Below are 27,007 nucleotides of genomic sequence, written 5' to 3' on the forward strand. Positions count from 1 at the left end.
ATTCCAAATTTCCCTCCCCCCTTTCCCGGTTGCGTTCCCAATGTTCCTCGACGTCTGATGTCTTCCTGGAGTTCCCACATCTCTCTAAACCATAGTCCTTTCCCAGTCATCTTTAATTTCGAATGTCCAATCTTGGAAGGAGTCTGTCTCAAAAAAGGCCCATTTCTTCCATCCAGATTTTTATATCTAGGAGTAAAAGCTCCAATTTTATTTCTTTAAACCTGTCAAATCTGGATGTCCCAAATGTTCCCACTTCCAGCTTTGTCCAGTCTTATTATTTTTGTTGTTCTTGTTGATCTCACTCCTCCTATTTTTTTTTCCCCCCCTGCTCTCCTGCACAAATGTTCCAATTCCAAAAGCTTCTAATTCCTCTGCAGAGGCTTGTTATTCAAGAACAAAACATTACGTCAAGTCCATTTCATTCTTCAATAGATAAATCTATTGTCTCCTTTAGTGCGTAGACCTCTGTAGACAAAATAGTGTTCCATTTCTGCAGTTTCCCAGGAGATAGAAAGTTCTGGTCAAATTCCATGCCAACAATACTTGTAATGTCCCTCGGCTCCTCTAGGTGGTTTGCAATAACTAAATTCCCTTCCAGATCACGTCCACCAGTCAAAATAACTTGTTATTCCTTGTTTGTAACAATTTGTATCCAATTTGTAACAAATGTAACCGGCAAAGTCCTCGTAACAAAGTTCTCTATTTTATTCTTCTGCTTTGACAGCTCTTTGACAGCTGTCAAAACCTCTATTTCTCTTCTCCCGGCGCTCTCCCAAATCGCTCCCAGGGTTCCGGGGGGGGGGGTTGCTTTTTAATCAATTCAATTCCACCTTTCTCCTCCAGCTCAGTCTTATGATTTTCCCTCGCGAAGTTAATAACTTTGTCAAAGTAGGGTTGCACTCGATCTTAGTTGTCAAATCCTTTGCTTTAACTCTTCTACAACAGGGGGGGGGGTGACTTCCTTTTTGCGCCTCCCCGCTCACTCCGAATTTTAAAAAAAATTATCCCCCTTTTTAGTCCAGGTTCTGATTACTCACGGGTTATTCTTTTAAGTCCAGATTTTCAATAGAAGAAGTCAGCGCTCTCCGTCGAATGGCATGCGGCTTCGCTCGGCAGGGGAAGCGAAGGACTCAAAGCACCACCCCCCCGTCACCCGCTCCGCAGCCTTTAAAAAGGCTCCTTCGCGGGTTGGGGGGGGCGCAAAAGGTGCCAGCCGAGTCACCATGTCCATGGGTTTCAGCGCCCATGGTTTTTGAGGGTCCCCGCGTTGCCGGCGCGGTAGGACCCAGCTCCCTCCGGAGCTCGGAGGGAGTCCGCCATTCGGCGATGGCGCCAACCCGGAAGTCTTTCCCTACTACATTTAAGTGAGATAACTGTCTGTTTAAGATGTCCGGAATAGTGTTGGCTAAACGGAAGAAAATAAATATATGGATGACATAAGCAAATGAACGACGTACCCAGAATAAACTGAACAACAACTGAGACATGTTGACAGGAAACAAAATGAGAATTTTTTCATTCTCTAGAGATCATGAGAAGAGACTTGCTGGACCAGCATCCTGTTCTTACAGTGATCAATGAGATGCCCATGGGAAGCCATTGGGAAGCCCCAGACATGACTTGAGTGCAACAGCATTCTCCTTGCTTGTGATTCTCAGCAACTGGTATTCCGTGCATATTGCCTCTGACTTTGGATGTAGAAATAGGTGTATTCTCTATGAATTTGTCTAATCCTCTTCTACAGTCATCCAAGTTGATGGTCATCACTGCAGATCATGGGTGTGAATTCTATAGTTCAGTTATGTGGTGCATGAAGAAACAATTTCTGTTGTCTGTCTTGAATCTCCTGACTTTCATTGCGTGGCTCTGGATTCTAGAAATATAAGAGACACTCCCTATCCACTTTCTCCACACCAAACCACTATCATGTTCCCCATTTTTCTAATCTAGGTAAAGGTAAAAGGAGCCCTGACCATTAGGTCCATTCGTGGCCAACTCTGGGGTTGCGGTGCTCATCTCGCTCTATTGGCCAAGGGAGCCGGCGTACAGCTTCCGGGTCATGTGGCCAGCATGACTAAGCCGCTTCTGGCGAACCAGAGCAGCGCACGGAAACACCATTTACCTTCCCGCCAGAGCGGTACCTATTTATCTACTTGCACTTTGACATGCTTTCGAACTACTAGGTGGGCAGGAGCAGGGACCGAGCAACGGGAGCTCACCCCGTCGCAGGGATTCAAACCACCGACCTTCTGATCAGCAAGTCCTAGGCTCTGTGGTTTAACCCACAGTGCCACCCGCGTCCCTTTTTCTAATCTAGAATGCCCCAAATGTTGTTACTAATAGAGCAGGGATGGGGAATCTGTGCCCTCCACATGTTCTTCGACTCCACATTCCATCAGCTCTAGCCAGCATGGCAAATGACCAAGGATGCCCAAGAACATCTGGAGGGCACAGGTTTTGCCCCTCTGTTCTAAAGAAATATGGATGATCCAGTTCTTTATTTCTGCCTTATAAATTTCATAACTTTCTTTGCTGGATTTTTTGGTTGACATTCTTGATCTTATTGGCTTCCGAAGCTGTAACATTTCTCAGAAGAATAAATGTGGAAGATCTATCTTAATGCTCTATGTTAAGGGTGAGCTGGTTGAACTGCATTCTGCCAACATAACGGGAAATCAGGGGCAGTAGGTTCTACAGCTCATAGTTCAAGAATAGCCCTACAGATTGATTTGAAACTTGGCAGGTCCAGGCCAAATCTGGGGTAGAAAGGTTAATAAATGGCTTATATCAAATGAGTTAAACATTGGATGAGTTACTCTGGCATTTTCACACGTATTTTGTGTTTTATTTCCATAAGCTTTGCTTAGGTTGGACTTTCTGTGAAGATTCCTCCATTTGTACTGAGCATTTTGGGAGATGGTTTGTTGTGATAGGTCAAAGGGAACACCTAGTATTTGCCATTATTTAGTGGTAGTGCAACCTGCTTGTAGTTTTTACTAAAATGGCATTTCCCCAATGAATGTTAAACTATGGAGGAAATTCACACACATGCTCAGTATGAACCAGTGTTGCCTAGTAGCAACAGCTTTAAGGCAGTCCACCTCCTGGCTGAACTGTCGCCTTTCGGTGGGACCTGATGCCTACATTAGCAACTTCTTCATAGTTAGTGAAGGTGGCTAATAATCAGAGATCTTCGGAAGGGTGGTACAGAGAAGGGAGCTCTCCATTTGCTGTCTTGGAGCTGGATGGATGTCCATAATTTGCCTGTTCCCTGAAATAGACTCTCAGAGACTATGCAACTAAAGTTACTCAACTGGCAACCAGTGTCATTCACATCACAGCAGTCAAGGCTGGTTCACTGGGGGCAAGTAGGGCACTTGGTTTGCCTTCAGTCAGTCCCCCACCTGCCCTGCCTTCTTACTTACAACTAGCCCAGGGGCTGACACTGTCAGCTTCCTCCTCTTGAGAAGAATGCATTAAAACTACCAGACAGATTCAGAATATCTATGGATCATGGCCAACATCATGTGTACACAGCTTCTCAAACCAACAGCTGAGTTTTAGAAGAGGCATATTTTAAGAAAACAAGAACCCATCTATTTGGAGGGAACCTAGGAGGCAGAAGGAATATATTTGAGAGGAAATTAGAAAGGTCTAGGCTAGCACAGTATGGTTTGTGTATATCTATAATGAACATTCACCACCCTACAAGGTTTGTGACAAACAGCTCTTATCCATCATAACATTGGCTGTGTTTGGAAATAATTTCAGGGGAAGTACTCTTCTGAATTAGCTAAATGAGGCAAGGTTTGCTAGATGAGCAATTATTTTCACACAAACAAATTAAGCAGTGTGTCTGGATGACTGAGATTGAGATGAACCTCAGCTGGCCACAATTAGTCACCTACTTGCTGTTGACACATAGTTTACAATAATTGACTGCCTATTCCAGAGAACTGATGTATACAATTAAGAGAAAAGCAGCATCTAGTCCTTTAAGTATGATGGCAAGCAGATATTTCCTTTGCAGAAGAAATATAGGCAAGTAAAGGATTCCACTACATACTTCCTGGTATATCTTTTCAAGGGGTTTTAATATAATCTGGTATTAAGTCTCATTAAACCTAGGCATATTTAAGCTCATATATCATAAATGGAAAATGTCATTTAAACAATTTCAGATTTGATTCAATACATCCATATTACAGGTACTCAAGCCCTTGTTGGCTGCTTTAGGTTCTGCATGATCGTAGGGTGCTTCCATACTACTTGGAAATTGCTGCACTCCATTCACTTACTTTCTGGGGCCATCTACATGATGCCATTAACTTTTTTTTCTTTTCCTATGATTCCTCCATGCTTCTTCCATATCCTTTTCAATAAGACTTGCATATTGGGCTGTTTGAACCCAGTGCCAAGGGACACAGGTGGCGCTGTGGGTTAAACCACAGAGCCTAGGGCTTGCCGATCAGAAGGTCGGCGGTTCGAATCCCTGCGATGGGGTGAGCTCCCGTTGCTCGGTCCCTGCTCCTGCCAACCTAGCAGTTCGAAAGCATGTTAAAGTGCAAATAGATAAATAGGTACCGCTCCAGTGGGAAGGTAAACAGCATTTCTGTGCGCTGCTCTGGTTCGCCAGAGGTGGCTTAGTCATGATGGCCACATGACCCGGAAGCTGTATGCCGGCTCCCTCGGCCAATAAAGCGAGATGAGTGCCGCAACCCCAGAGTTGGTCATGACTGGACCTAATGATCAGGGGTCCTTTACCTTAACCTTAAACCCAGTGCCAAATTCTGTGCCCTGCTGCTTTCCAGTGGGACAAGTATCTCCCTAGCAAGCTCTGTTATTTTGACCAATAGATAAGATGGGGGGGACAGCTGAAACCCACATCAGGTGCAGCTTAAATATGGACGGGGTTGTTCGGTGATACCTCTTTCCATAGCTATTGATCATTCCACATGGTGCATTGGAATAAGATGCCTTATTCTAAGCCAGGTCATTGGTCTGCCTAGCTCAGTGCACTGATTGGTAGCAGTCCTCCAGCGCCTTAGATGGGAGCCTTTTCCAACCCCACCTTGTGATACTGGAGATTGAACCTGGGACTTTTTACATGTACTGTGCTGCTGAGCCATGTAAATGTGTACAAATCTAAATTGCTCCTTTCCTAATACTGAAATTGACTTGAACATACATTACAAAAATAACACACACACGCATAGCTAGCCAAGTGAGAAAAAATACCCGGTCAGGCTGCTTGAAAACCAGTCGGTCAGTAATGTTGCTTTTGATAAGTATGAGGATTAGGTAGAAGCTGTTTAGAGTTTACTGCTTACTGAAATTGCTCGTTAGAAGCAGCAAGGTTTGTATCTGACTTAGCAAAAATATGCAGTATGCACTTCTGTTTTTAGTGCATCAAGAAAACTGGATACAGCAGATTTTTCTAATGAATGCATAAACTGTTGGCCAGCAAGATGGTGCTGTGAGAAGAATATTTGATGACAGTAAGGCTGCCTCATTTGAATGCAATGAACATCACCCGTGTTACCATGTAGCTAAAGAGAACAGTGAACTGTGGATCAGTTGATACTGCCAGATGTGTCTGCTGTTATTTTGGGTGACCCTATTAGCCAGTTCGGCTGGGTTTTAGTTTGATTAATGTAAAGAATGAGGTTGATAAGAGTAATTTTTAAAATCACGCTAAAGCTAATCTTGAGATAATGCAGAATGCCCTTCAATTAATATTTGACAATCAAACCATGAAGTGAACATGAAACAGAATGAGTTTTTGAGAACCTGGGAATGAATTGTATTTTCCTCACTGCAACATGAAAATGTTCCTAGGTTATGATTTGTCACCTTTCTGTTTTTAAAAAACCCTGGCACTGTAGACTGAGTGCCTTGTAGCAGATGCAGAGTTCCTTTCAAAGTACAGTAGACAAGCCTGAAACTACCTAAGGCAGGCTTCCTCAACCTCGGCCCTCCAGATGTTTTGAGACTACAATTCCCATCATCCCTGATCACTGGTCCTGCTACCTAGGGATCATGGGAGTTGTAGACCAAAAATATCTGGAGGGCCGAGGTTGAGGAAGCCTGACCTAAGGCAAAGTGTCCTTTAATATGAACAGTCCCCTTCCTTAGTGAAGAGAATCTTCCCCCATCTGGCTAAGATTATTCAACTGTCTAAGGTTGCAGTCACATTAACTGCTTAAAATGCAGCAATGTCATTTTCCCCTGCTGCATTTCATGCCACCTTTGCACACTGTTCTTCACATCAGAATTGAAGCAGGGATGTCTTCACCTGACTCCCACCTTTTTGGTCCTCTCCTGCAACTCCCTTCAGAACTCCAACTCATGAAGCTGTCATTTGCACATGCACACTCATCTGTGCATGTCACTAAAATGGCACATCTCCCATGGCAATGCACTGCACCTATGATAGCAGTTACTGCGCTTGCAAAAGTGTACTATTTTGCAAAGGCAGCTGCTGTTCCCAAGCGACTCCTTAGTACACACGCGTGCATTATGACAGTAAATACGTATACAGCTGGATTTTTAATGGCCTTTTTAGTTCCACAGTTCTGGCAACCAAACAAGAACGTGAAATCCTGGCCTGTAAAAATTGTTTCTGGATGGAAACCCTATCCCAGATGGTCCAGACAAGAGAGAGCTCTGAACAGCTTCATGACCTGTCATTCATGAAACATGCAGTTTAAAAGGGCTACATTTGCTTTAGATTTGTGTAGCAAGCTTAATTCCTTCTGCTCCAAAAGCATTGTGCAAAATGTTTACTCAATATGGATATTGTGAAATGGATCATGACAGCCCCTGCATTGTATCACACTGGCAATTCTTTGGTTTTAAGTTCTTTTACCCCGTGAATTCCCTGCTTTAAATTATTATTTATTATTAACTTTCTATGTTGCCTTATACCTGAAGGTCTTATGGCGACTTTCTTCAGTAATTTGGTGTTTCCCTCCACAATTTCTTTTTGGAAGTTCGAGATGGTGTAGCTGAACTCCCTTTTGTTATCTTCTTTAAACTGCTCATTAATTTGTCTGTGATGGAACCAGCTTTCAAATTTTCATAACTTTTTAATTTCAAACCTTTCTCTTCTTTTATTAACAAATCTCTATATGTTGGCCAGTTTCCTTTTTTATTCAACGGTTTCATTGCTATTGCCTCAACTGGAGACAACCAACATGGTATTTTAGGTTCTAAGAAATCTTTGTATTTATTCCATACCTTTATCAATGCTTTCCTTATTATATGATTATGAAACCCTTTATGTTTTTTATCTTTCTCATAGCATAAATATGCATTCCAGCCAAATTTGTTATCATGTCCTAAATCGAGGATTTCTTCTCTTTCTAATTTTATCCAATCCTTCAACCAAACAATGCATGCTGCCTCACCATGTTGAAGAACATTCTTCCAGCAGAGATTTGGCAGGCAGCCTTGCTATTGACTTTCAAGTATAGACTCTCCACCCCCCGCCAACAGGCTTATGCAGTTGTCTAAAATGTCCCTAGAGTAGCCAGTAATTTTAATGATCATTTTGAATTGTTTTTAATATTTTTATATTACTGCACACTGTCCTGCTCTTTTATGAGAGGGCGGAAAATAATTACTTTAATGAAGAAAAATAAATAAAGGAATAAATAATGCTTAAATTTTCACACTTTTCTCTCAGCTTCTAGTGTTAGAGCGAGCAAAGGGTTTCAAAACTAAAATGCACCTGAAGTGACAAGAGTCTGAAGAGTTAAGGCAGGAGAGGATTCAAAAACCCTCGGCCACACAACCCTGAATGTAAAAGTTAGAACCCACCCCACTCCACCATCTCTTGCTCTGAACATGAACACATGATGAAACATGTGTGGCCTACTCCCACCATATCTTGCTTGGTTCACAGAATGGGCATATTTGTTTGCACAACAGTCGTGTACAGCTCTAAATGTAACATTTTCTCCCCCACCCCACCATCCTGCAAGTGGACTAGAGGAAAAAATGAACAGTTCATGCTAATTCGGAAAGGCAATTTATTTTCCACTTCTTGCAGAGATTAATCTCATCCACCTCCACCAAGACATACAGTGGGTGAATTGTAGGCAAAACAAGCATAGAAGGGAAAATGAATATTTCCTTCTCCGCATTGGCTGCTTATAAAATATTAGTGTATTTTTTCCCTCCAGCTGTATGCCAGGAAAAATAGCTCGATGTCTGAGGCTGATGTACTCAATAAAGTATTTGATTCTCTTGCTAGTGTTTGCTGGGCCTTTGTTGCTGCACCTCATGAAGGAAGCACACCAGCTGCTATCGACCTGCTCTGCCTCTCCCCATGCAGATGGGCAGGGAATGGGGCTTTGGAAAAGATTTAGTCTTGCTTCTTTCGACTGCTCCCCAATGATTGAATGAATGCAGCTGGGGGAACTACCTGTTCCAACCGTCAAAGAAGTCAAAGACTGTGGAGGGTTTGTTTTTGGGGTGCACAGAAAGAAGATCAACTGATAGATTTCTGGGTGATCTGAAGTAGATTGGAAAGTATTTCTGGCTCCCATGGCAACAACCAAAATGACACCACCCAGTTATACAAACAACACAGTGGAGGTTTTGTAAATTGGAGGTGGACAGAAAGAAGACCTACTGAGATATCTGAAGCAGACCTTCTTCCTTGAGAAGGATTGGTTGTTAAACCAATGTGGAAATGGTAGCTCTGTGAGGGCTCTTACCACCTGTAACAAATTACAGTTCCCATGACTTTATGGGAGAAGCCATCACTGTTAAAATGGCAGGAGAGTGCTTTAAATGTAAGGTGCAGATGTGGCCTCTGACTCACCCAGTACTGTCACCTAGTCATCCAGCCCAGTACTGTCTTCTTTGATAGTGGACACAGACCTTTCCAACTCTGCTATACTGGAGATCTTTTCAAAGTGCAGGTGCCAAGGATTGAAGCTGGGAACTCTACCAATGTTAAATGGGTGAACTAAAACCATACATATTGATAACATCCCCCTGGCATAAGCTACACTGTTCCATTTGCACTTTCAACACAAATCTTGTAATGTACACTCTACTGGAGTGGCTGCTGACCATCATAAAATTCAGCTACTATTCATCGTTTATAATTTCTTTAATGTACCCACTGCTTTACAGTTCCTGCAATATTTCATATTTGGTGCACAGTCTGCTTTCAATTTCTCTCAAGCGCACTGTGGTTTAATAGCCCCAATTTTACACATGGGGAACAAAGGCCATAAGAGAATGGCTTGGCCAAACCTATCAAATAACTCTGATGAATAGTCAAAGCTCTAACTGATCGTCCCCCTTGTCCACCTCAACCATCTGTTCACTGGGCCCCGTTGGTTTCTCCAATATAAGAGAATTAGGGGCAACTCTGAACATTCTGAATAAGCTTGGGGGCAAAGCGCAAATGAGCAGCATTTCCTTCATTTCCTTGGTTGTTCAGAAGGACCAAAAATGATTCCATGCATCTTCTCAAAGTAGGGCTGCCTAAACTTTTTTGTTCTAAGGGCTGCATTGATAGCCAGTCACTCCTCTGAGGGACACGTGTCAATAGCAGGAGTGGTGACTAAACATGTGCACACACACATGCACACTCGCCACCTATAAAGCATGCATTATTTCATACACACTTACCATACAGTAGTGTACCTGCAAACTAGGGATATGGAAAGCTAGCTAAGCACCAGAGGATAGGGGATGCTCAGCAATTTTGCTTCTCATTACAGTGTTGGGGAAGGAAGTGGAAATTGTTTTGGGACTCAGGAAACTGAGCCCTAGGACTTTCCTGCAGTGGCATCACACTAAGGAGAGAAGAGCTGCCTTTGCAGAGTAAGCCAAGTGCAGAGTAAATTGAGGCAGAGGCAACCATTTTGTGGCAGGCTGGCGGGCCACCCTACAGCCTCACAAAAGGGGAACAAAGGAATACCATATCGCCAAGTTATTGGGGTAGAGTGATTTAGGTGCACAAATAAACTCTTTATAACCACAGGTTAGCCATTCCCTCCTGAAAGGCAAATTCTGGTGTTGTTTCCTCCTCAGGAGCACTAGAGTCTTAAGAATGTGTATTGACAGATGCTTCAGATATACTTATCTAAACAAGCATGAGAAGAGGAAGCACAACTTATTTTGTACTCCCCATTTCTCCCATCTTTGGAAAGTTCAAAGCCATTCCCAACAAAACCTCCCTTTAGTCAGAGCTGGAAGAGGTGAAATGTTAACCTTCAGTTGTAAATCATTAGTTTTATGGTTACATAACCATAACCATGGGCACTCAGATGTACCCATCTGAGTGATGGGTCTAGATAAGACAAGGACTGCATGCCCTGGTTGGCAACAGCTCTCCAGGGTTTCAGTCTTTTCCATCACCCCCTACTTGATCCTTCTAGCTTGAAAGTCCACCAGAGATTTTTTTTCAAAGCCAATTTTCCAATGGCACAAATTTTCCATCAGACACCTTATTCTAAAAAAAAGAAAAGTGTGCTTTGCTGCTTGCTTACATCTTGAACTAGGGGACACAACAAATAGTTGTAAAATCAGGACTATTTTAAGGGTATTTTCATGGATGTAATGAAGCATTACCTGCCTGAAGAGGAAGGTGAAGAAAAGGAGGTTCTGGCCAAAATGAAGAAGGGGTTTTAATATGGTTTGGACACTTTAAATATGGACTGTGAGCACAATTTAGCCATTTGACATGGTGTCCCTAACATTGACCATCATTTAAGTGCTCCATAAACACACATGTCTAATGTGTCTCATTCCCCCTCCCTACATTTTTCAAAGTGGACATTATCAGCTTTTGACCTGGACAAATTCCAACTCCACTTTTTCTGTCTAACTGCACACTAAAGGAAAGAAAAGCTTTCCCACAGCTTTGTGTACTGTTGCTGCTGCCAGATGTGATCCCAGAGTGTGACAAAGGTTCAGAATGCTGCAGACAGACTATTCACTAGGGCCAGTTGAAGGGAGCAGGTGATTGCCATGTTATGACAGCTCCAATCGCTACTGGTCTCTTTCCAAGCACAATTTCCAGAGTTATTTCCAGACTATGCCTGGCACCATTGCTGTCTGTTTTTGGCACCAGGCAAAAATGTCCTCCTTTACCCAGGCTTATGGTTTTTAATGAGGAGGGTAGTTAGGCTTTTGTTGCGCTCCTTGGGTAGGACTAGTTCCTTTTAAATATGTTGTTTTTGTCCATTCCTGTTTTTATCTGATTTTATTGTCTCTGTTGTTTTAGTTTTACTGCATAAGTTGCTTTGAAGCACTTCAGTGCACAAATGTGACAAATACATAAATACATGTTATTCAAAGTACAGTTTTGGGGTTTTTTTAAATTTCATTTTTTTGGCAATTCCTAGCCTATCCTTCATCATATAATCCCAGGGTGGAGTACCAGGAAGCGAAGATTGCCTAGCTATAGAGGCTTGTCTGGCTGGGCTCATGGTTTGGGGAAATAATGATTGGCATCTTGTGGCACTTGTGGAGAGCCAGCCTTCCAGCAGAGGCATTGCTACAACTCGCCAGGACAGTTTGGGGTTGAGGCAGGTGGCAAAGTCATGACAGTGCTGGGACATTGGCAGGAGCACTGATTTTGCCCTGCTGGTGTGCCTGTGCCACCCTACCAGAACCAATCTGGCATACCTGCCAAAACGACTTTGCCTCCCAACCTTGTTGCCCACTGCTGTGCCCTGTACAAGCCTGGCAGGTGGTAGAAGAATCGTTCTGCAGCAGGTCCTCTCATGCTCCTAGCGCAGTGTCTGAACAGTCAATTTCTTATTAGCTGCTTGTGAATGGGACAGAGCAGTTCTGAATGCTAAAGCATATCAAGAGGGGTATTACAAGTGTTCATACCATTTTCCTCTGATCCTTCTCAAAAGTTTGCTCCTTCCTAGAGGAGTAGCTGTTTATTGCAAACAGCAGTTGCCTTCCCCAATTATACTGTATTGATGCTTAGTAATCCTAAAATTGCATATCAGTCAATGTAGATTACATATTGTGTTCTTCTTTGGTATCCCAGGATGTGTGCATTTCCATGCTTGTCATATTTAATTTTCACTTTATTGACCAACATTTTGCTTCAACCACTCCTGTCAATTAAAACTGTGAAGTAGGCTGTTGTCCATAGGAGCTCCTGCCACAATTAAATTGGTCTCTAAGGTGCCACCGGACCTTCTGGCCCAATCCTTTTTCCATTTTATATGACAGCAAGTACTATCAATTCCAGGGAAATTTACTTTTAACTAAAACGTGCTTCGAATGAGATCGCCGATTTCCAAGGATTATTTCAGGCTGCATCTATTGAAAAAACACACCGAAATTAGGTTTTTTAAATGCACACGCAGAAAATAAATAAAAAAAAATAAATTGCTACTATTAAGGCAAGCATGAATCTGGTCTGAACAGCACTCTCGCATGCTTCAGGTAAAAAACAAGAGAGATGTTATTACTTGGCTGTGAAGAGGGAGGTGTTTTTTTTAAAAAAGGCAGATTTGTTTTGAAGCACTGTCATTTCATATTTGCTTCTACAGATGGATAGGACTTTTTAATTAGGTGAATTTCTGAGCAACCACTTTGAGCAAAAATCGCACATATGACAGATTGCGGTAGATAAGGACTCAATCAGAGATCACACATGGGCTAGGCGATCTCAGAAAATAGTCCAAAGGCATTTAGAAAATGCAAAGGACACAACAATAAGTTTGAAAAGAAGCAAAACACTTAAGAACAAATTAAGAAGGCAGTCAAGAATACAATTCAATCCTGCACTCTAACCATTACACCACTTTGCCTCATTCAGGTAGTGGCATGCAACGAGAGGTTGGTCAGGCCCCTTGCCATGGATTCCACATTCCCAACCATTGCTCACTACACTGGCTGTCTATTTCCAAATTGTTTTACTTAAGTCTAAATTCATCATGGCTAAATTATAAAAATACATCACAGGCATTTATTATACAACTCTATTGTGTTAGACTCTCTCTCTCTCTGTGTTTACTTTTTAACACATCATTGCTTAAATCAATCATTTGGTTAACGCTGGCATAAATGATTACCCTCAAGACATTTCTTTGGTCAATCACTGCTCAGAAATATGTTAAGGTCAACATCTGTTATCAAGTATTATTATAAGTCTGCCTCTCTTCCCCAAAGAATTATCCAAAACTGTTCAAAATTCTTAATTTGCAGCTTTGCAGATGTCCTTTTCCTATTCTGGAACCAGAAAATTGGCAAGCATGTATAAAATGACAATGTGATCCACGTTCTCCTTGGCTGCTGATGTAAAACTTTGGGAAAAAATTTCCTCAAATGAGGATCAAAAAAGACAATGCTGAATGCATATAAGAACATTTAATGTACAAATGAACTACTTTTTTCTCTCCAGCAATTGACACGCTTCAGTGGAGGACTTCCACTGCATCCTTCTGAAGCAGGAGCCAGACAGGGCTGGCTGTGGTTCCAAGATATCAAAGCAGCAATGGCTGGGAGCCTGCAGGTCTACCCAGAAGCTGATATGCACCAATATCACCACCAGAAGAGATGAGGGATTGGGAGGGCAGCATTAAAACCCAGCTGGTGAAGTGGAAATATGGAAGAAAACAGTAAAATGAAGCAGAGATAGGAGAACAGACTCTGAGGGGTGAATGGAATAGAGGTGAAAGATATGAGCCGTAATGCTTTCACTAAGGTTGAATTAAGCAACAGATTGGCAGGGCCAGCCCTACCATTAGCCTGAGTGAAGCAGCTGTGTCAGGAAGCAGCTATTGGGGGCATGCCAGCAAGGTGCTGAAGGCCATGGGCACACCATGGGGCCTGCTCTGTTCTGTGTCCTCTAAGCTAACCTGCTGCTCTTCATTGCAGTCGATGATATTGTCCTTTCATTAGGGATGGACACATAGGCCAGTGTTGCTTTCTCTTACTTTCTCATTTCCCCTAATCTTAAATTCAGTTCTTCACAGTTTGGTTGGTGTTTCTTTTTCTTTTTAAGTCCTCACAAAAATTCACCAGCAAGTTAGTGCAGATTCCTTCCAATATACACAGCCCCCCCTGCGATTTCCCTCAATAGCATGCATTTCTTTATGCTGTTCTTACAAATATGTTTTTTTAATGCGCACTTCACTCCAGTATATTTAATTTTGTACATGTTACTTACTGAAGGACTGCACTGCAAAATTCAGAGAAGTACAAATTATGAAGGACGGCTTGTGTATTGTTTCACTAAGTGCAAATTACGGAGGGTTGCCTTTAAATGGGAACTGAATCACCCCCCTCCCGCAGGTCCCCACCTGTCACCAGTGTTGAAGTAGGATTCAACTGTCTGTCTAGTCAGCTTCTAGACATGGGATGTGGGAGGAGGGGCATGAGGCGCCATCTTGTCCTTCTCAGGCAGCAAAATGTGTTGGCTCAGCCCTGGATGAGAAAAGAGATCATAGAAGGGAAGGGAAGACATTTCTGGCTGATGTAATTGGTGTCCAAATGGACAAATGCAAGTTCTGAGCTCATCCTTCCCCCCATCCCAGATCCCATGACAGATGCAAATATTTTATAGCAAGAGTGGGTAGAAGGGGCTATAATTTCTGCTAGCGCTATGCTTCATCCAGAGTGACCTCAAAACTAAGTAAACAAGTCAGCCAATAGCTTCTGAAGTGAGTTAGCTATTCATGACATGTGGTCTTCTCCTCTCTAGTGGCACCATCATTGAGGCTTTGGTCAGGTATGCCTATAGGCCGAAGCCTGAAACCTTTGGAGTTTGTACTATTTTTGATCAACAAATCTCTTTAGGGTTCATTAAAGGCAATCTTCCTAGACACTTCTTTTCTTACTGCTGTCTTCTTAGCTAGATTGGAGGTGCATTAGCACAAACCATTTCTGACAGCTGACAAACATTTTTTTTTCTCTGTGAGGTGTGAAATAGCAGCGCTATTTTGTTCTGCCAAATTGCCAGCAGAATGGGAGGAAATAAATCCCACGGAGCCTGATTCTTAACTGCTTCTAATTTAAACCTTTACTAGCGGAGAGTTTATCCACGTCCCTAGCTCGGACTATCTCAGGGGCACAAAGATAAGTTCTCAGAGGCAGATTGCATGCAAATGTCAAGTGAGCAATTTTGCATCGAAAGGGAGAAAGGATGTCCCTGTTTTGTACTCCAGGCAGGTTGCAGGAGTGATGTCATGAGTTTCATCTGGGCACTGAAACCCTGCGATGGGATGTCGTTCCTTCTCCACCTAGGGGTGTTCCTCTGAATATCATGTAAAGCATTTTTTATAGGGTCAGAAGAGAACAAATTTTATCTGCAGCTCATTATAAGGCAACACATATTGATTTTTATTTATATTTAGTTATTTATTACATTTTATTTCCCTACCTGAAACACAACATACACACACATACTGTGAATCTTCAGATGGCTTGAAACTTTTAAAAGTAAACTGAAGCAGTATCACATAACTGCAATCACACAACTTGCTCACTAAATAATTAAAATGAAACTGTTTGAAAAAATATGAAACACTGCAGATAAGAGGAGAAAAATGAATTCCCAGGCCAGCTCGAAACAACGGCTCATTTATTCTTTGAATACCTGCTGGGATTTATTCATTTTTAAAAGCAGACCACTCTGTTTGGGTACGTTTTCTCCCAGATTCTAACTGGTTGTTGACCATATGGAAAAATATTCTTGGTTGGTGCTACCCAGGCAGAGTGGTGGTGGTGCATAAATTGCTTGGCTGCCATCGGTGCACCAGAGATGTTTTTAAATGGACTCTTGCCTGTGCTTAGTCAGATTCCTCCTGAGTTTTCCATCATTGCACTACTTAAGGTTGTTACGCCTGCTGCTTTGTTGTTTGCACTTTCCTGAAACACCAATGCTTTTGTATGCAGGGATAGCTCTTCCCATTCTTCCTCTCCTCCTTGCCATCACTCCATATTTCATTTTTTTTATTTCATTCTTATTTGATGTAACCCTTTCTACATTACTACACACAGCGCAGTTTACAAGTCATAGAAACAACAAAACGCACCGTACAACAAAGACTGAAACCTATAACCATATGATCCCATGCAAAAATATTATGTAAGCATATATTTCTCTCTCCTTACACACTCTCAATCCCTATCGCTGCATTTGAAAATCACTCTACCAAGCACATCCAGCTGGTGTCAGGAGAGTGGCTCTGCAGTACCACCTCTATGTCATTTTATTGCCGTAGCAGCCCTGACAGAATGCTGCTCCTTCCTTTCTCAGTTGATAACTGGATGGACTCTGGCTCATTTGGCTCTCCAGCTGTTGCTAAACTACAACTCCATTCAGCTCCAGGAAGCATGGTCTATGGCTAAGGGTGATGGGAGTTGTAGTTCAGCAACATCTGAAGTGCTAGAGGTTCATTACAGCTGCTCTAAAGAGTCTGCACCTGCCTTGATGTTATAGTGTTGTCATCTCCCACTAGCTGCCTCATATATATTCAGAGTGCGTATTCTAGTCAATGTGGCAGAGAATGTATTACACTTTAAAATGCACTACTGTCAATACCAATCTGTCAAATGTTTGCAAATAGTAGCAGAGTCTTTATGCAACAATACATTTACTAATTTACTATTAACCATACTGCATTGATTTCCGAATATTACAAATAAGTTTGACTAAAATATGGCAAATGAGAATTTTGGTGAATTTTGCAGATATATTATTTTGGTGATAACTAGGGATGGAAGTTTCTGTTAGTTTCTGTAGCCATTCTTCTAACTAATGGAATATGCAGAAATGGTGAAACTTACCGGAAGAATAAGAAATCAAGATAACGAAGTCTTTAAGGGGGAATGGAAATCATTTATTGAATATTTACAAACTCATTGTAAACAGGATTAATGTAAAAATGTGCAGTATTGAAAACATATATGAAATGGATGGAAATAAAATATAAAATGGATTTAAATTGGGATATGCAGAAAAATAGACTAAATATAAGGAACCGCAGAAAATGGGGAAGTTTAAATATGTAAAGATGATTCTGTTTGAAATGTTTGTCATAAATTAAAATAATAAATAATAAAAAATAGCTAGGGATGAAGGAGAAATGGGGTTCAGTTATATTTTAATGTGAACCTACTCAATCAAACTTGCTAAAAGAAACTGAAATCTGCACTTCTCCAAATTTGTGATGCAGTTCTCCAGTGAAATAATGTAATAATGTATACACAAAGACATATATTTAGATAGAGATGTGCATACAATGCATATATCAGTGAAAATAGCATACAAAAATTGGAAAGAATGGAAAAATGAAAAACAGAGAGAAACAGGAACCAACAGAGTTCTCTTTCCCTTGTGGTATCAGTGACATTTCTTTAAGGTTTGGACTTTTCACTGAGTCCAATGGGGAAAGAAATCAATTTTTTTCCATCCCAGGTTGCTCCCAAGACCCCCACCAATCTAGGCAACAGTAGCAAAGAAAATTGTTTAAAAGTAGACACAGGACTGAGATGATGGAAGGCCAGAACCCTGATGCCTCCTATTTCAACACTGGGTCAATTATTTGATGCATGGAGAGATCAATCATTTGAGGGGATAACCTTTCCTTATTCAAACTAGTGGAGGGAGGTGATTGTGTGTGTGTGTGTGTGTGTGTGTGAGAGAGAGAGAGAGAGAGAGAGAGAGAGAGAGAGAGAGAGCGCTGTTCACCACTGGCCTGCCTTGGGGGAGGACGGTCCAAGGATGAATGTGGCTCTTTGACACTTGAGATATATTGTTTAGGACTTGCCTCCCCCCTTCTATTAACTGCAATTTGTTTTTAACTGATTTCAATACTGTATTTCAAAATTATTATAACTTGCCTTGGGACTATATTGTGAAGAATGGGTAATAAATCTCATAAATAGCAGAAACAATTTATAGGAAATCATAGAGGGAGCCTATCCTTAAAAAACCCACCCCCATCCTGTTCTCTCTCAGGTTGGGGTCCCAGATTGTGCAGTGGCCAGACAGCGTCCAAGGCACTCACAAATTAAGAAGCACTGTTAGGTCTTGAAGACCAGGGTCTGAGTAAGGTGACTCCAACTGTCAAGTCTAAGTAAGGGTTATTAGGGCAAAGCAGAAGAGCACTGGGAAAGACCTTGGACAGCTCCCTGTAGCCAAGACTAGCCAGAACTACCCAACAGTGAGTTGTTGCCTCACCAATGTGCTACACTGTTATGAAGACTGGCTGGCTTTATAGCTCCTTGTCAAGGGGTGGGGATCTGTTGATTAACAATCATTTCCCTATTCTGCAGCTACAGGTACTAGTGTAGGCTGCCTAGGAGGGATGTTCCTGAGTGTGGAGGAGTTGAGCAAGGCCACATCCATTGGCCTGGATGGTCTGAGATTGGGAGGTGATGGCTTTAATCTGGAGGCTGAGCAAGAGTGAAACAAGTGGGCTGTATTGCTGAGATGGGAAAAATGTGGCCTCTCACACGTTGCCGGATTGCAACTCTCTTCATCATCCCTGACCATTGGTCATACTGGCTGCGGGTGATAGGAGTTGTAATCCAACAACATCTGCAGGATCACAGGTTTTCCATCTCTGCTGTATTGTTTGGTTGACCAGGCTGAGGCAGAAGAACTAGTTTCATGTGTTTATTCCAGGTCTATTCAACCCAAAGCTTTATGCTAACTGTCACCGCAATGGCATGTGTTGCACACACCATTTTCCTACTCTGCAGGAAGAAGGCTGGGGGCACCTCTGCATAGTTTGCCAGGAGAAGTCCCACCTGCAGAATCCAGAGCAAGTAGCTCAAGTGTTGCCTCTGTATGAATATCAAAAGCCACTGGCAGTTTCTTGTGGAAGTTTGCTTATCTGTAAGAGTTGTGTAAATCAGTTTGGAGGAAAAATATACATTTCTCACTGACAGTTTCCCCTTCAAACCCATGAAAGAGAAAGTCTACACAGCCCAAGAGAAGTTTGCTTCTCAAAAACTGAACAGTTTCTGCTTTGTGCAGAGCTGTTTCTTGCTGATCCATTCAGATCAATGAAGTTTCTCCAGCCTTTGGAATTTCTGGCAAGGAGAAAGGTCTTTGATTCCTAACCTCTCTGGAAACTGAGCTGACAGGCACTTCTTGTTCGTTTCTGACCTGGCTATTCCTTTTACTCTGCAAATAGTTTTCTCTCACTCTGGAGAAAATGAGCATCTTAACCCTCTTTTTCAGGGTTTACACTCCAATTTTTTAAAATTAGTTTATTGTTTGAATTTTTATACCACTTTTCTAAACAACAAGCCAGAGTGGTTCATAAAACATTTAATATAAGATACAAAATTCACAAAACTAAAACCAACATATCAGAAACATTAAAACCAATAGCTGTAAGTAAATACATCCGATAGGCTGTGCATTAAATCAAATTCTTCGCACTTTCACAAGGATTCAAAGGCCCAAATGACAAGATGCATCTTGGGCAACCTACAGAACTGAAGTATGGAAGACTCCTGATACAGCTTGAGAGGCACCAGGAGGGTGCCACCACCATGAAGGCCCCACATGACTCACTGTCCCATCAAGTACTGTTTGGAGTATAGCCACAATGCCCTCTCCATAGATTTTAATTGCTAGGCGGGGGAACCTGCTTCTCCTGAAGTAAAACTCCCACCATCCCTGCCCTTTGGCTGTGTTGACTGGGTCCGATGGGACTTGCAGTCCAACAGTTTCTGGAGGACCACACAATATATGGAAGTTTACACTAAATATGAATGGTGTGAAAATAAATAAAAAGAACTCAATAAGTTCATTTGTGCTTCAGATGAAGAAAAATCGACATTACTCACAATATGCAACACACAGGGAACAAAGAAGCTATCTCTGCATTAATCTTCTTTGTGTTTTCCCCCCCTAAAATCTCTCCCATTGTTTTCATTTTTAATTCCTGCAAAGGAACAATAGGAACACTTGTCTCTGAACTAAAATTTATTGTTTTTGCTCCCTGTGGTGTACCTTTAGTGTTGATTAACACATCAGGTCATCTGATACAATGTCTGATTGCAATTTCATGCAACCCTCACTATAGTCACAGCAGAATAATATTATTATGGATGTGAAAAACATGTGAGAATCACAGGGACTATTATTTTTTAAAGGCCTGGAGGGCATAGCTACCCAATTGTCTTTGGCAGAATAGGTCTGTCATAGACAGTTGTAGAGCTTTGACAATTTCTTTTCTTGTTATTTATTTATGGCTATATGGATTAGACATACTCATGGTGAACATGCTCATAGTAAATAGTATACTCATCTTTTGATAAACTTTCCTCATGGATGAAGCCAGAGTGTGTTCATATTGACCTACATAAATGTTGTTAGCTTGTTGGCCCTAATGTCCTTTGATATTGCATGGAATTTATTCCCAGTTAGCACCTGGATGTTGCCACTGCTGTTACCTCATTCAACTTAACATTATTGCCATTTCAGGAGGCCAGAAAGGAGGGCAGAAACTGAATCTGAAATGTGATAGTCTACCTAGGTAAAGCATTAAAGCTAGGATTTAACTTTAGGGCTTTCAAATGTAAGCTCCATATACTATTTTCTGACCCTTGCTGGTGCTTTCTGGTTCTGGTTTCCTCGCAATTCTGAATTTTCTGCTGGCTTCCTCCAAGAGCCTGGTGGTTAGGACTCTCTGCAGTGAATTGATTCCATTAAGAAAGGAAAAGTATAAATAGCTCCATGCAGGGAGGATGTATATTATAGAATCTGTGGCAGTGGGGCATGTTAAAACAGCCAAATATACAAATTCATAGGTTGTATTTACACCTTCCATCTTCCCTTCCAGATTCCTGACTCCAAATGTATGCAACTGACGGGAGTCTCTTACAGCAGCCAAGCCAAACAACAGAAAAAAGTGAGCCTGGCAGTCAACTGCTGCCTGAATCATTCATATGTGGTAAGCCATTTCTGCCACTTGGGTGAGACTAATCCCATAAGCAAGGAGGAGTGGAAGTGACATCTATCCTTAATTCATTAATTTTAAAAAGTGGGGGAAAACTGTAAAAGCCCACTGGGTTAATTTTCTATGTAGTATTTTCTCCTATCAGTTAATGAGATATGAACGATATTATTGGGTGGGACACCAAGGGAACTGCTTGATGCCATAATATGCTGACAGACTGACATGTCAGGTTGAGTTATATGAACAATGTTCTACTACTACTGTCTTGATCAATGGAGAAAAACAAAAGGGAACTAGGATTCCTAAGCATGCATTCTGCTGCAGAGCATTTCTTAAGGCAATGCAGCTACCTGGACATGGGATGGCATTCTTTACTAACCTTCAGGATCATCTCAGTCTTTTTACAGATTTCAGAAAAGGAGTGAGCATGTTCTTAGTATTTATTTAAAAAGTGGGATGAGGGAAATTCAACACAGGCTGGAATGCACTGAGCAAACTCTTAGCTTTCCTTTGGCTTCTTTGCTAGGGACTGCATACTTTCTTCCGTCCAATCTGTGGCTGTCTGAAACACAGCACAAAAACTCCTCAAAAGGTAACGTTGAGGCAGAACATTCCTACACACATCTTCTTCCTCTACGTTGCTGTTCATGGGAAGACGAGAGTGAGGAGAGAGAGATGAAGAGCCTACTTAAAATTTATGGAACAGGATTTGCTCAAGGGTTGGGATAATTTACTGCCCTGAGCTTACTTTAAAAACCCTAATAGGATTAAATTTTTCAGCTTGCCTTTTAGCAACACAATCTTATGCATGTCTACTGAGAAGTAAGTCCCACTGAATTCAATGAGATGTACTTCCAGGTAAAGTGTATATAGGATTTCAGCCCTAATTTATTATTTCTCCCCTCACCCTTGATCATTAAAGGGGAAACCAAAACTGCAGATGAAGTGATATTTTTATTTATAAAAGGATTTGAACACTGGCCATTACTCAGGGTGTAAAAAGGACATTAAGTGAAGCTTTTAAATAGTATAATTTAGGATCAATATGTATTTTAAAAGGTGCAGGTCATGGCAGAATGGAGCTAAGCTTTTGTAAAGGAAAAGAGAAAGCTGCATTCCGAACTGAGAACTTCACACCCAAATGAAGTTCAAAGGTGATAATTAAATATGCATATGTAAATGTAAATGAAAATAGCCGAAAGCAGGATGCAGGTGATGACAACCTTGTTGTTCAAACAATTGTAGATTTAAATAGGCACTGATAATTCGCGCCCCCGACATTACATCTATAGGGTTGCCATATTTCAAAAAGTATAATTCCTGACACCCACAAAGTTTTTTGTCTTTTTAAAAAGAAACCCACCAAAAATTGTTGGGCTTTTTTGGGGAACAAACCCAAATTGTTGACACCATTTTCACACCCAAGGAAAACAGGACATGTCAGGAATTTTGCTGATGTATGGCAAGCCTAGCATCTATAAAATAAGTAGCAAAAAACCTGCATCCCCACCCCACTCAGACACCATCTAGAGCAGCCTTCTTGGCCTCCAGTTACGGTTAGACTACAACTTCCATAATCCCTGATCATGGGCCATGTTAGTTTAGGATGATGGGAAATGGAGTCTAAAAAACCTGGAAGGCAACAAGTTGGACAGGCTAATAGAGATAAATTTCTATAGGCATGAAAATCCAACTCAGTGTGAGTTGGAAACAGACCTACCCTTCTCAGACATCTACACTCAGTGTTAGATGTTAGGCTCAGAACCAGCATCATGGACCTATTTCATCTTAATAGCATACGTCTCCCTTAGTGCAACTGATGTGAAGGGAGCTTTAGAGCACTTATGATCACTACAAAGATCAGTGTTGTTTTTTGACGCCCTTGCCCCGAGAACTGAAAGCTCATAGATGGCAAATGTCATCATGTTAGAGTCAAAGTACGCTCTATGTTAAATACATAGGGTGGAATACTGCATCATACTCTTAATTGTTCACTCTGCTGAAACATTTCGGCTTGCCAGGTGGAATGAACCCCCCCCCCTTAATAATAAGCATATTGGGAGACTTTTACAGGGACTGTAAAAGGCGGGGAGAAGAGGTTGATAAGAAGCCATGAGATGTCTTCCTTCTTCCTTTTCTTAAATATGTTTGTTCAATATACAAAGCACTAGCATCCCTCATTCATCCATCCATCCATTCATTCTATGCACCACACACCTTCCCTCAGGATAGGTCTGAGGAAAGTGTCACTCATAAAATGTCATCCAGCTTTGTGGACAAAGCTAACACTATTTTTGATTACAGGACCTGTGTGTATTGAAAAAAGGCCAGATGGGGAGAATTATACTGCCATACAAAATGTGGCGTTTACTGCTTAGATATTATAGACACACCTGTTTATACAGACATTCCCTTGATTACCCAACCCCTGTCTCCTGTTTTAATTACTGCAGGTTTTTTTATATCTTAATGTTTTATTGGGATTGTGTATCTTAATTATGGAAGTTTATATTTTAGTGTTTGTATAATTGGGTCTTATATTTGTAAACTGCTTAGAAGCCTATTCTGGCAATAAGTGGTATAACAATAAACAATATTTCATTTCTACTTAGTTTACCTATTGTTGCCTACGGGTTTATCTAAAAATGCCACAGTAAAGCTAGCCAGAGGTTGTGGAATGCAGTTCGGAAGAAAATAATTTAGCAATCTCTGCAGGGGACTGCATAAATGGATGAAGACCTTTTGAAAGTTTAGTACCCTTTTGATTTCCATCAAGCTGCTATTATCCATTGTGGTATTGATCTGATTCTATTTTTCCGGCAGCTGATGTGCCAGTGATGGTTGTGGGGGAGCTTAAGAGGATGCAAAGAGCAGAAGGCAGTGTTTGGATATTAGTTCAGTTCCATACTTTGGATAAACTCCTCTATCAACATTTCAGCTAATGATGCTTGCATGAGAAAACCACTTAGGGAGAATGGTGTTTCAGCAGAAATGTCGAAAGAGAGGAAGAAGGCAAGGGTGGAAATCAATTCTAACCATACCATTTCCAAATTAAGAAAGTGTTAACATTCCGTTGGAATTTTTTTTTTAGTGATTCGGCTTAGCAATATGACCTCCCTGCCTGTTGAGAGATGTATTGAAGAACTTGCTACACATATCTCTACACCTGGTTTAGGAAACCTCTGCCCATGGACCAAACCTGGCCCACCAGGCCATTTTGGGGAAGCCATGGCTACCTGCCCAACACCTGATATCGTACAGGTTGTCAAATGTGGGGTAGGTAGGGTAGGGATTCAAAGGAACAATCAGGAGCTTAAAGCAGTCTCCTAATTGTTCCTTTGCTGGAGAAAAGCAGGCTCCCAACTATTGGGCAATAGGAGTGCACTTGTTCAAAGAGTGGGAAGTGAATTTCATTCAATAGAAAATGCTTCTCCCTCCCAGTCCTACTCTTCACAAGCCTCCCTGTGCTGCCCCTTGAAACCTCTGACATTGGGAGCTTAAAGGAGTAGCGTGGAGAAGCTTGCAAAGCATAGGGCTGGCAACATTCCTTGCAGATTGCCCAAGTGTAAGTGAAGCAATCTACCTGTCTATTGTGTGATGTCATATAGATGCCATGCAACCCTTCTCTCAAATTTGCCCCGCAAGGCTGATCCTCATATGGATCTAGTCGACGGAGCCAAAAATGGTTCCCTACCCCTGCTCTACACCATAAGAGGTGGCATCAATAAGGAGTAGAAGCATGGACTTTTCTGTTATCATCCTGGACTTGTGTACATAGGGTTGCCAACTTTTAAACTTACCAGTGACTTGATGTGCAGGACTGGCAGAGCATCATAATCCTTAGCAGATGGCTTATCAGGTGAAATGAATGCAGGAAGGAGTGTCAGCATCAGACTCCACTGACCCAGCTCCCAACCTCTGTGTGGTCATTTGATCTTCTGTAGAGACCCTTTGCTCATCCAAGCAGAGTGAACTTAAGTCCTCTGCACAGGAAATTGTGCTCTTCAAAGCACAGGTGAGCTCACCCTGCCTGTGGAACAATCTCCTAAGAAATACTGTTACTCTCCCTTTGAATGCCCAACAACACAAAGGTTGGGAAAAGGGGAAGGGCCATCTCTCAGTAGTAAAGCACTTTACATGCAAAATGTCCTAGGTTGTATCACCAGCATCTCCAGGTGAGAGTGGCAGTGTCCCCATCTGAAACCCCGGAAAACCATTACCAGTCAGTGCAGAAAATACTGAGCAAAGGGCATCAATGGTTCAATGTGGTATAAAGCAACTTCCTATGTTCCTCAAAGGTTTTTATGCTTTTCCTGTTCCCTGGTATGATTCATTTCTTTTTAAATTGGAACTCTGACTATGACTTTAATTTGTAGTAGCTTCTAAAATGATTGTAGTATTGCATTTCCTTCCATTTCACTGTACCATCAACTCCTTTGAGTTATTGCTTCCAGCAAAACCAGAACAAAAGTATTTTAAGTGAACTCTTTGTTGAGAATGTAGCCACAAAGTGACTACTTTGCAATAAGGGTTTCATGCGCTTATTCCATTATCTCCACTATTGCATTGTTTTTGTCCTTACTATTAGCTAGTCTCAGTGTACACCAGAAAGGAAAAGCCGAGTAACCATAGAAATGAAAAGGTGTGGTGTTGTTTTTTAATGAAAGTAGTCCCCCCCCCCTTTAAAAAAAAGTCATATACATTAAAACAAATTCCTCTAGTATATACAATTTCAGCTTGCTCTGAAGCAGTGATTCCCAAGGTTCCTTCCCCCATAGACCACTTGAAAATTGCTGGGAGTCTTGGTGGACCATTTAATGATTTTTCTGTCTGTTGTGGCATTTGTAATGTCCTGTGCTAGATGCTGTGAGCTTTTAATAGCATTTTCTTTGTTTCTTTCATTTCCTATATTGTATTACAATTCGAATGCCATCAAATGCAACATAAAATACAACAATAAATAATAAAATACAACTTAAGAAATAAAAGAACCAATAAAAATACAATTTAAATCAATGAGTATTTAGGGTGTTGCTCCCACTAGTCTTCACAGTGGACTACTTAAATGAAGCTTGCGGACCACTTGGGGTCAGCAGCCACTATACTGTAATTCACCAGTGCTCAGTTGTCCATAGTCTAAACTGAAGTAACATTGGCATTAATCAAAACAAAAAAAATTCCTTCCAGTAGCACCTTAAAGACCAACTAAGTTAGTTCTTGGTATGAGCTTTCGTGTGCATGCACACTTCTTCAGATACCAGGTATCTGAAGAAGTGTGCATGCACACGAAAGCTCATACCAAGAACTAACTTAGTTGGTCTTTAAGGTGCTACTGGAAGGAATTTTTTTTGTTTTGACTATGGCAGACCAACACGGCTACCTATCTGTAATTGGCATTAATGTTTAAAATAAATACATTAGGTTACTATTTTAGCTAGGGTGGGGGATATCAGGTCTTGGGAGCCAAATGCAACTCTTTAAGCCTCTCTATCATGCCCTCAGGCCTTTACCCAGGCCACACCCCTCGCCAACTCTGCTCTGTTTTTGCCTGGCTAGAATAATAATAATAATAATAATAATAATAATAATAATAATTTGTTTTTTGTACCCCACTTATCTGACTGAGTTGCCCCAGTCACTCTGCAACAGAGTGGAAACACAACAGAACATCACACATTAAAAGCATCCCGATACAGGGCTGCCTATAGAAGACTGTATAATAGTTTACCTCTTTGACATCTGATGGGAGCGCATTCCACAGGGCAGGCGCTACTACTGAGAATACCCTCTGCCTGGTTCCCTGTAACTTCACTTCTCACAGTGAGGGAATCTCCAGAAATCCCTTGGAGCTAGACCTCAGAGAATATGTTACAGTAACACAGAAGATGTTACTGATCTGGGATAATGCCTCTTGCTGGTCAGGATCAAGGAGAGAGAGAGATGTGTGTTTGTGTGTGTAGACACCTCTGCCAAGCTGGAATGTAGTGTATTGTAAAAATATGAATCACACTCCCTTTAGCCTCTGGCCATGCCACTTTTGCCTCCTGATCCTGCCCAGCACTGGCAAAATGCCCTCAATAGAATGTGGT

The 27,007-nt window shown here is 41.5% G+C and overlaps 1 long non-coding RNA gene across 2 annotated transcripts in view; it reads left to right on the forward strand.

Moving 5' to 3' along the window:
* Positions 1–27,007, forward strand: part of LOC307216464 — a 214,171-nt gene that overhangs the window by 39,382 nt on the left and 147,782 nt on the right. The window contains exons 1-2 of one of the 2 annotated variants that reach the window (XR_013839093.1): positions 17,966–18,054; positions 20,802–20,912. This is a non-coding gene — a long non-coding RNA (uncharacterized lncRNA). Of the gene's footprint in view, positions 1–17,965; positions 18,055–20,801; positions 20,913–27,007 lie in introns of those variants that run through there. The other variant, XR_013839092.1, reaches the window with a different exon arrangement.

The sequence above is a fragment of the Podarcis cretensis genome (genome assembly GCF_951804945.1).
Source record: "Podarcis cretensis genome assembly, chromosome: 5".
Taxonomy (NCBI): domain Eukaryota; kingdom Metazoa; phylum Chordata; class Lepidosauria; order Squamata; family Lacertidae; genus Podarcis; species Podarcis cretensis.